The sequence below is a fragment of the Platichthys flesus genome, chromosome 17 (genome assembly GCF_949316205.1).
Source record: "Platichthys flesus chromosome 17, fPlaFle2.1, whole genome shotgun sequence".
Lineage (NCBI taxonomy): Eukaryota > Metazoa > Chordata > Actinopteri > Pleuronectiformes > Pleuronectidae > Platichthys > Platichthys flesus.
In genome coordinates, this window is record NC_084961.1 from 21,570,573 (window position 1) to 21,581,844 (window position 11,272).

The 11,272-nt window shown below is 40.5% G+C and overlaps 1 long non-coding RNA gene across 1 annotated transcript; it reads left to right on the top strand.

Annotated features, from left to right (window-relative positions):
• The first annotated feature begins 7,041 nt into the window (after nucleotides 1-7,041).
• Nucleotides 7,042-8,538, top strand: LOC133972670 (uncharacterized). The gene is made up of 3 exons (XR_009924473.1): nucleotides 7,042-7,263; nucleotides 8,036-8,087; nucleotides 8,355-8,538. It is a non-coding gene; the product is annotated as an uncharacterized LOC133972670 (long non-coding RNA).
• Nucleotides 8,539-11,272: the final 2,734 nt, after the last annotated feature.

Below are 11,272 nucleotides of genomic sequence, written 5' to 3' on the forward strand. Positions count from 1 at the left end.
TTTACAACACTGATGTGTGGAGATTAAAATCATACCTAAACTGTCTAATTCACTGTAAAACTCCATGACATTCGCAGGCCATCTGTAGTTAAGGGAGCAACGCATGGAGTGATGTGTAGATTACTAGTTTGATGATGCATGAGGAGAGGCGGTGGTCGAGTGGCAGAAACTTGGACTATGGGCAGAGAAGGTCTCTGGTTCGTCTTTGGTTCGACTCCATGGAGAGACAACAAAAGTCGCACCTGGATTGATCTGTCCAAAAATCCAAGAGTCTCCCTACCCTCTCTAGTGCCCATGAGCAAGGCACCTCACTCCCCCAACATCTGCTCCCCCGAGCGCCGTACATGGTCGCTCACTGCTCTGTGTGTCCTGCACCAGATGGGTAAAAAGCAGCGATTAAATTTCCCTACCTGCATGAGTGTGCCTTTGCATGTCTGTGCATGTGTTTGGGATGAATACATGGATTTTAATCTTAATCTTTTAATCTTAATCAGTTGTCTTCCAGTTGACCAGCATGAAGCTGCAGATCTCCACCATGTTGCTGCTGGGGACATCAGGAGCTGCATTAATGAGGAGCAGAAGCGTACTGTTATGAATGTTTTGTGTTGTTTATGAAGCACTACTTATTTCAGCTAGAACCGATGTACTAGGGTCTGGGTTTGTATCCTAATGGTTAAATGCACATACTTTAAATCGCTTTTGATAAAACGTGACAAAGAAATACAACATTGTACACATAGATAAAATGTCTTTCTACCTCATCTGTAATATTCAAGGTGATGATCTCCCACAGAGCTGTTGATAACAGTCCACATCAAGTCTCTCCACTTCCCTCAGTGTGAAAACATAATTATATAATTAATTGGAGAAGTGTTTACAACACTGATGTGTGGACATTATAATGTTATCACTACTGTCTAATTCACTCTACAACTCCATGACAGACTAAATAAACGATGTGAAAATAGTAATGGCGGATATACCATCCTGTATCAGAATATTGGTGAAACAGTTACTATCACATGAAACGTACACGTGTAGCGTATTGATAGTAACTCATTAAAAAAAATAATGTCACAACCAAAACAAGACTGTCGAGTTATCTTGCTTCAATCTGTTCATTAGACGTGATAAATAAACGGTAACTTTTATAACAATTACATATTACAAAAAACTTGAGGCATGTAAGCATATGATGATAGATAAAGCAATAGGTTATGTTGGATAGTTTCAAGGTTACTTACCTCTAGTTCAGCACCAGCGGCTGGCCAGAAGAAGTGGAGCGATCTTCCTTGCCGCACAGGGCAAACGCAGGCAATGTGGAGACGAGCGCTTGGTCATCGAACGTTCTCTCTTCCCCGACCGCAACAGACTTGAAATTGCCTGTGCTCGGGCCCGTTAGTGCTACAACGTAGCCCTAGTTATTATTATTATTATTATTATTATTTCCCTTTGGGGGGCTTTTTCAGGGTCTAGACATGCTCAAAAAGTTATGAAACTTTGCAGGAAATTCAAGGTCTGCGGATATTTTAGTATTCTGGAGTAATTGGAATTGGGCGTGGCAAAATGGCTCTACAGCGCCCCCTGGAACCAGCCCCTAGGTTTCCACATAACGGATTTTCATCAAAATCTGGATATAGGTGTATCGTGACCAGTCATGAAAAAAAGTCTCATGGAGCATTATGAAAAACGCAACAGGAAGTCCGCCATTTTGCTTTTAGTGGCCATTTTGGCAATATCCCACATTTTTACTTTTACGTACTTGTCCCAGGGCTTTCATCAGATCAACTTCAAATTCAGATGAGTGTCATCACAACAAGATGGAGATAAAAAATGATTGAGGGATTTTTTTTTTATCACACCGTGTGACCGTGGCATGGCGTTAAAAATTGGTTACACGCCATCAAAACACGGGCATCTGTATCTCGGACATACATGTTCCAATCAAGTCCAAACTAGACATGTAAGACAATAGTCCCCGCCTGATGACATCTATGCATAAATGATGACTTAAAACCGCAGCGCCCCCTGGTGGCAACAGGAAATGTCTTGTTTTTTGCTTGTCTTACACTTGGATGAATTTCTCCTCATCCACTGACCTCAACCATGTCAAACTGTATCAAATGGGTCCCAAGACATTGACAATGAAGACATAAGATTACCGTGACTTTTCGTCAAACGCCATATGAATGGCGTGGCATTAAAGTTCATCAACTCGCCGTGAAACACGAAATTGCTGTAACTTCAGTGTTCATGATTCTATCTCTCTCAAACTACATGTGTGTAACAACAGCCCCCCCCTGAAGATATTCATATGGTTTTAAGAAATGGGCGTGGCAAAAATACTGACCAGCGCCCCCTATAGGGCAACCCCGGCACTACGATGGCCGACATTTATACAAATCTATCGGGACATGTGTCGTTTCATAACAAACAAAAAAATATCTTGGATAGGTATGCTTGACCAAACAGGGAGGCCGCCATTTTGGATTAAGTGGCCATTTTTTTTCCATATTCCACATTTTTACTTGATGCACTTGTCCCAGGGCTTTCATCAGATTAACTTCAAATTAAGATCAGTGCCATCACAACAAGATGGAGATAAAAAGTGATTAAGAGATTGACCTTTCGTCACACCGTGTGACCGTGGCGTGGCGTCTTGAGTTTGATTAAACGCCATCAAAACACGAGGTTCTGTATCTCGGACATACATTGTCCAATCGAGTCCAAACTAGACATGTAAGACAAGGGTGCCATCCTGATGACATCTACACAGAAATTATGACTTGAAATTACAGCGCCCCCTGGTGGCTACAGGAAGTGACATGTTTTATACTTTGATGAACTGCTCCTGGCTGATTTACAATATACAGCTCAAATCAGATCAGTCAAGTCATTAGATCATGGTCAGAATTGTGACGTTTCCTCAAACCGTGTAAACATTGATGTGCGGCGAAGGATTTTCCTTCGCCAAAGGACACGATGTTATCATAACTCCACTGTGCATTGTCCTATCACTACAAAACTTCTGTCACATGGTCAGAGTCCAAGCCTGAACAGCTCTATGTGTCAATATTTCCTCAGTGTCATAGCGCCACCTACTGATTCGCCAGGAAACAGGAAGTACTTTGTTAATCCACTCTGCATTATCCAACCGGCTCCAAACTACTGACCTATGATCACAATACTGATCTGAACAGCTCCACATATAAATATTAGTTCAGGGTCATAGCGCCACCTACTGATCAGTGTGAAAATTAAGTTGTGTTAACATTGTCCAATTGACACAAAATTGCTCACGCTACATCAGAGCGCCTACATGAACAGATATATATGTCTGTGCGTAATAATAGTGATGGCGCCACCTACTGGCAAACCTACTGCCGCAGAGCGCAAAACGCATGCAACGTGGAGAAGTGCATGCTCGATCGATGATGTGCGCTTGGTCATCGATCGCTCTCTCCACCGACCGCAACAGGCTTCAACGTGCGGGTGCTCGGGCCCGCAAGTGCTACAACGTAGCCCTAGTTATTATTATTTCCCTTTGGGGGGCTTTTTCAGGGTCTAGACATGCTCAAAAAGTTATGAAACTTTGCAGGAAATTCAAGGTCTACGGATATTTTAGTATTCTGGAGTAATTGGAATTGGGCGTGGCAAAATGGCTCTACAGCGCCCCCTGGAACCAGCCCCTAGGTTTCCACATAACGGATTTTCATCAAAATCTGGATATAGGTGTATCGTGACCAGTCATGAAAAAAAGTCTCATGGAGCATTATGAAAAACGCAACAGGAAGTCCGCCATTTTGCTTTTAGTGGCCATTTTGGCAATATCCCACATTTTTACTTTTACGTACTTGTCCCAGGGCTTTCATCAGATCAACTTCAAATTCAGATGAGTGTCATCACAACAAGATGGAGATAAAAAATGATTGAGGGATTTTTTTTTTATCACACCGTGTGACCGTGGCATGGCGTTAAAAATTGGTTACACGCCATCAAAACACGGGCATCTGTATCTCGGACATACATGTTCCAATCAAGTCCAAACTAGACATGTAAGACAATAGTCCCCGCCTGATGACATCTATGCATAAATGATGACTTAAAACCGCAGCGCCCCCTGGTGGCGACAGGAAATGTCTTGTTTTTTGCTTGTCTTACACTTGGATGAATTTCTCCTCATCCACTGACCTCAACCATGTCAAACTGTATCAAATGGGTCCCAAGACATTGACAATGAAGACATAAGATTACCGTGACTTTTCGTCAAACGCCATATGAATGGCGTGGCATTAAAGTTCATCAACTCGCCGTGAAACACGAAATTGCTGTAACTTCAGTGTTCATGATTCTATCTCTCTCAAACTACATGTGTGTAACAACAGCCCCCCCCTGAAGATATTCATATGGTTTTAAGAAATGGGCGTGGCAAAAAAACTGACCAGCGCCCCCTATAGGGCAACCCCGGCACTACGATGGCCGACATTTATACAAATCTATCGGGACATGTGTCGTTTCATAAGGTATGCTTGACCAAACAGGGAGGCCGCCATTTTGGATTAAGTGGCCATTTTTTTTCCATATTCCACATTTTTACTTGATGCACTTGTCCCAGGGCTTTCATCAGATTAACTTCAAATTAAGATCAGTGCCATCACAACAAGATGGAGATAAAAAGTGATTAAGAGATTGACCTTTCGTCACACCGTGTGACCGTGGCGTGGCGTCTTGAGTTTGATTAAACGCCATCAAAACACGAGGTTCTGTATCTCGGACATACATTGTCCAATCGAGTCCAAACTAGACATGTAAGACAAGGGTGCCATCCTGATGACATCTACACAGAAATTATGACTTGAAATTACAGCGCCCCCTGGTGGCTACAGGAAGTGACATGTTTTATACTTTGATGAAGTGCTCCTGGCTGATTTACAATATACAGCTCAAATCAGATCAGTCAAGTCATTAGATCATGGTCAGAATTGTGACGTTTCCTCAAACCGTGTAAACATTGATGTGCGGCGAAGGATTTTCCTTCGCCAAAGGACACAATGTTATCATAACTCCACTGTGCATTGTCCTATCACTACCAAACTTCTGTCACATGATAAGAGTACAAGCCTGAACAGCTCTATGTGTCAATATTTCCTCAGTGTCATAGCGCCACCTACTGATTCACCAGGAAACAGGAAGTACTTTGTTAATCCACTCTGCATTATCCAACCGGCTCCAAACTACTGACCTATGATCACAATACTGATCTGAACAGCTCCACATATAAATATTAGTTCAGGGTCATAGCGCCACCTACTGATCAGTGTGAAAATTAAGTTGTGTTAACATTGTCCAATTGACACAAAATTGCTCACGCTACATCAGAGCGCCTACATGAACAGATATATTTATTAGGGCCCGAGCACCGAATGGTGAGAGGCCCTATTGAATCTGTAAGGATTTTTATTATTATTATTAGGGCCCGAGCACCGAATGGTGAGAGGCCCTATTGAATCTGTAAGGATTTTTATTATTATTATTATTAGGGCCCGAGCACCGAATGGTGAGAGGCCCTATTGAATCTGTAAGGATTTTTATTATTATTATTAGGGCCCGAGCACCGAATGGTGAGAGGCCCTATTGAATCTGTAAGGATTTTTATTATTAGGGCCCGAGCACCGAAATCGGTGGGAGGCCCTATTGAAATTGAAATGATTATTATTATTATTAGGGCCCGAGCACCGAAATCGGTGGGAGGCCCTATTGAAATTGAAATGATTATTATTATTATTATTATTATTATTTTTCTTAGCTTAAATGAATTGGCTTTTTGAGGGCTTTAATGTGCTCAAAAAGTTGTAGGAGTTTGCAGTAAATTCGAAGGCGGCGTAAAATTACGTATTCTGGAGTATTTTGAAAAGGGCGTGGCAAAATGGCTAAAGAGCGCCACCTACGGAAAAGCCCCTCATTTAGCATTCACCGATCCTCAAAAAAAACAAAGATTATTTTGTATCATGACTAGATGCACAAAAAAGTCCATCAGTGCATTATGAATAACGCAACAGGAAGCCCGCCAGTTTGACTTTAGTGGCCATTTTGGTCATATTCCATATTTTTTCTTTGATGTACTTGTCGTACAGCTTTCATCAGATCAACTTCAAATTTAGACGATCGTCATCACAACAAATTGGAGATCTAAAGTTATTGAAGGATTACGTTTTAGCAAAACCGTCTGACCGTGGTGTGGCGTTAAAGTTTGATTAAACGCCATCAAAACACGGGCTTCTATATCTCAGACTTATTTTGTCCTATCGAGTCCAAACTACACACATAAGACAAGAGTAGAGATATGAAGACATCTATACAGAAATCGTGACTTAAAGTGACAGCGCCCCCTGGTGACAGCAGGAAAAGTCTTGTTTTTGTCACGTTTTATGTTTTTATATACTAGTCGTACAGCTTTTATCAAATCAACTTAATATTTAGACGACTGTCATCACAACAAAATGAAGATCTAAAGTTATTGAAAGATCGACTTTTCGTCAAACCGTGTGATTGTGGCGTGGCGCTAAAGTTTGATGAGACTTCGGTGAAACGCACTAAAACACGAGCTTCTGTATCTTGGACATATTTTGTCTAATCAAGTCCAAACTAGACACATAAGACAATAGTTGCGATATGAAGACATCTATACAGAAATCGTGACTTAAAATGACAGCGCCCCCTGGTGGCAGCAGGAAATGTATAGCTGACACTCTGATGTATTCCTGCTCATCCAATATGCAAAACCATGTCAAACTTTGTTTAATGGGTCTCAAGACATTGATAATGTAGCCATAAGATTATTGTGACTTTTTATCATGCGGTTTATTAATGGCATGGCTTGAAAGTTCATCAGCTCGTCGGAGAGAGTCCCATTGAATCCCATGTTAAAATGCCCAATTTTAGAGTAGAATTAAACCTGTTTACAGCATTATTCAAACTTTGGTTTTAGTCTCAATCGCTATGTTCTTCCTTCATTAAAACTCTGAGGGGGTGAACTTTTTCGTAACTACCTCTATATCGCTATAATAAGCGATATAGTGGTTTGAAATTTACGTGACGTCACAGTGAGCTGCGCCCTCCCTTCTCCTTACTTTTTCCTGTGTCATTGAACACAACTCGAGACTTTCGAAACCTCCCACTCAGTATCGGATGAATAACACAGTTTGATGTTTTGCTTGTTCTGCTGACGGACACGTTAAAGACGTCTGCGCTCCCGTTTCTGTGGTAAGTCAAGCTCAGTATTTTATTTAGATGTGTAGAAGTGATTCGCAGGGTGTTTTAGTACCATGCATTCGAGCTAACGTCCGTTAGCATGGAGGCTAAATACGAACTCCGATCTGGGGCATTAACTCCTGTTTAATGCGAACGGCACTATTACCGACACACACCGATATGAACCGACATGAGTAGGTCCGCCCAGCAGTGGCATGCGTTAGTTTATGAGGTTAAATCTGAGACAGGAGACTGTGTGTGTCCGGTGAATTAGCTCCATCAGGATATCTATTGCTATAAAATGGTTTCACTCGCCAAGGCATTTGACTTGACAATGTTACACAGTTAGTTATTCTACTGAAACAGACTTACAGTGATCAATTGAAACGTGCGTATTTAAAGTCACATCTGTATTTTAAGAGCAGATGTTTAAAGGGGAATTCAACTTCCAAAGCTCTTTATTCAGAGTATTGTTATGATGTCTTACAGAGAAAGCTAAACGTTCTGCTGCCTGCACTGTTTACATTGTAATCTCAGGCAGATTTCACTGAATTGTTCTGTTAAATATAAATAAATTATAGCCTTGTATCTTTATTAGAACAAACAGTGTAATAGAGAATTTGATGCTGATGTACACTAACTATTTCCTAAGCTGAAATGATTATGATCTGTTTAACTTTGAAGTAATACACTTCCTTTTTTACCATTTAAAGTGTGTTAAGGACTTAACCTGGCACATGTATGACTTTACACATTTGTATATTTATGTTGAAATTTTCTCTAGCATGTCCAGCATGAGACAACTGGAATTCAACCACATTGAACACCGACTTCAGGTACAGACCTCTTTTCATTAATTACAAACAACCATGGCAAAGTACTGCACATAATACATTGTGTATTAAATAATATATGCAATACTTTGAATGTGAAATAACTCCATACTGTACATTCATTGTCATGGTAGTGCACGTTTTAATCCAAAAGCATATTCAAATACACAGTTGAATATCCACAGAAAATAAGATTACACACTTTGTTCATATGTAACTCTTCCTCTACAATAATGACGATCACTTTCATGTTTCCTATCATTTTATTAGGGACAGACGAGCCTGAAGGACACAGCTGTGATGACCATGTTCTGTCTCTTATGGCAAAGCAGAAATATAAAACACTGGGTTCTTATCTAAAGTGTATCAAATCAGATCTCCACCATGTTGCTGCTGAGGACATCAGGTGCTGCAGTTCTTCATCTATGAAGAGAAAAAACGCACTGTTAAAGAATGTTTTGTGTTGTGTATAAAGCACAACAGATTTCTGATAGAACTGTTGTACTGTGGTCTTGGTTTATATCCTCATGGTGAAATGTACATATTTTAAGTCCCTTCTGATAAAAGTGCTGAAAGAAATACAACATTGTACAAATACATAAAATGTCTTTCTACCTCATCAGTACTATTCAAGGTGATAATCTCCCACAGACCTATTGATAACAGTCCAAATCAAGTCTTTCCACTTCTCTCAGTGTGAAAACATAATTCTATAATTAATTTGAGAACTGTTTACAACACTGATGTGTGGAGATTAAAATCATACCTAAACTGTCTAATTCACTGTAAAACTCCATGACATTCGCAGGCCATCTGTAGTTAAGGGAGCAACGCATGGAATGATGTGTAGATTACTAGTTTGATGATGCATGAGGAGAGGCGGTGGTCGAGTGGCAGAAACTTGGACTATGGGCAGAGAAGGTCTCTGGTTCGTCTTTGGTTCGACTCCATGGAGAGACAACAAAAGTCGAACCTGGATTGATCTGTCCAAAAATCCAAGAGTCTCCCTACCCTCTCTAGTGCCCATGAGCAAGGCACCTCACTCCCCCAACATCTGCTCCCCCGAGCGCCGTACATGGTCGCTCACTGCTCTGTGTGTCCTGCACCAGATGGGTAAAAAGCAGCGATTAAATTTCCCTACCTGCATGAGTGTGCCTTTGCATGTCTGTGCATGTGTTTGGGATGAATAAATGGATTTTAATCTTAATCTTTTAATCTTAATCAGTTGTCTTCCAGTTGACCAGCATGAAGCTGCAGATCTCCACCATGTTGCTGCTGGGGACATCAGGAGCTGCATTAATGAGGAGCAGAAGCGTACTGTTATGAATGTTTTGTGTTGTTTATGAAGCACTACTTATTTCAGCTAGAACCGATGTACTAGGGTCTGGGTTTGTATCCTAATGGTTAAATGCACATACTTTAAATCGCTTTTGATAAAACGTGACAAAGAAATACAACATTGTACACATAGATAAAATGTCTTTCTACCTCATCTGTAATATTCAAGGTGATGATCTCCCACAGAGCTGTTGATAACAGTCCACATCAAGTCTCTCCACTTCCCTCAGTGTGAAAACATAATTATATAATTAATTGGAGAAGTGTTTACAACACTGATGTGTGGACATTATAATGTTATCACTACTGTCTAATTCACTCTACAACTCCATGACAGACTAAATAAACAATGTGAAAATAGTAATGGCGGATATACCATCCTGTATCAGAATATTGGTGAAACAGTTACTATCACATGAAACGTAAACGTGTAGCGTATTGATAGTAACTCATTAAAAAAAATAATGTCAAAACCAAAACAAGACTGTCGAGTTATCTTGCTTCAATCTGTTCATTAGACGTGATAAATAAACGGTAACTTTTATAACAATTACATATTACAAAAAACTTGAGGCATGTAAGCATATGATGATAGATAAAGCAATAGGTTATGTTGGATAGTTTCAAGGTTACTTACCTCTAGTTCAGCACCAGCGGCTGGCCAGAAGAAGTGGAGCGATCTTCCTTGCCGCACAGGGCAAACGCAGGCAATGTGGAGACGAGCGCTTGGTCATCGAACGTTCTCTCTTCCCCGACCGCAACAGACTTGAAATTGCCTGTGCTCGGGCCCGTTAGTGCTACAACGTAGCCCTAGTTATTATTATTTTTCTTAGCTTAAATGAATTGGCTTTTTGAGGGCTTTAATGTGCTCAAAAAGTTGTAGGAGTTTGCAGTAAATTCGAAGGCGGCGTAAAATTACGTATTCTGGAGTATTTTGAAAAGGGCGTGGCAAAATGGCTCAAGAGCGCCACCTACGGAAAAGCCCCTCATTTAGCATTCACCGATCCTCAAAAAAAACAAAGATTATTGTGTATAATGACTAGATGCACAAAAAAGTCCATCAGTGCATTATGAATAACGCAACAGGAAGCCCGCCAGTTTGACTTTAGTGGCCATTTTGGTCATATTCCATATTTTTTCTTTGATGTACTTGTCGTACAGCTTTCATCAGATCAACTTCAAATTTAGACGATCGTCATCACAACAAATTGGAGATCTAAAGTTATTGAAGGATTACGTTTTAGCAAAACTGTCTGACCGTGGTGTGGCGTTAAAGTTTGATGAAACGCCATCAAAACACAAGCTTCCATATTTCAGACATATTTTGTCCAATTGAGTCCAAACTAGACACATTCGACAAGAGTCGCCACCAGAAGACATGGGTGCAGAAATTGTGACTTACAATCACAGCGCCCCCTGGTGGTAACGCGAAATGTCTTGTTTTGGTACGTGTTATGTTTTTATGTACTACTCAGACAGCTTTCATCAGATCAACTTAAAAATTAGATGAGACTCTACAAAACAAGATGAAGATCTAAAGTTATCAGAATTTAAACTTTTCATCATACCGTGTGACCGTGGTGAGGTCTCAAAGTTCGACTAAACGCCAATATAAGCGAGCTTCTGTAACTTAGACATATTTTGTCCAATCGACTCCAAACTACACATATAAGACAAGAGTCGCGACCGGAAGACATCTACCTAGAAATCATGACTTAAAAGGAAAGCGCCCCCTGGTGGCATCAGGAAATGTCTTGTTTTGGTCATCTTACTCTTTGATGTATTTCCCTCCAGCCACTTTACTAAACCATGTAAAACTGTGTCAAATTGGTCTCAAGATATTGATAATG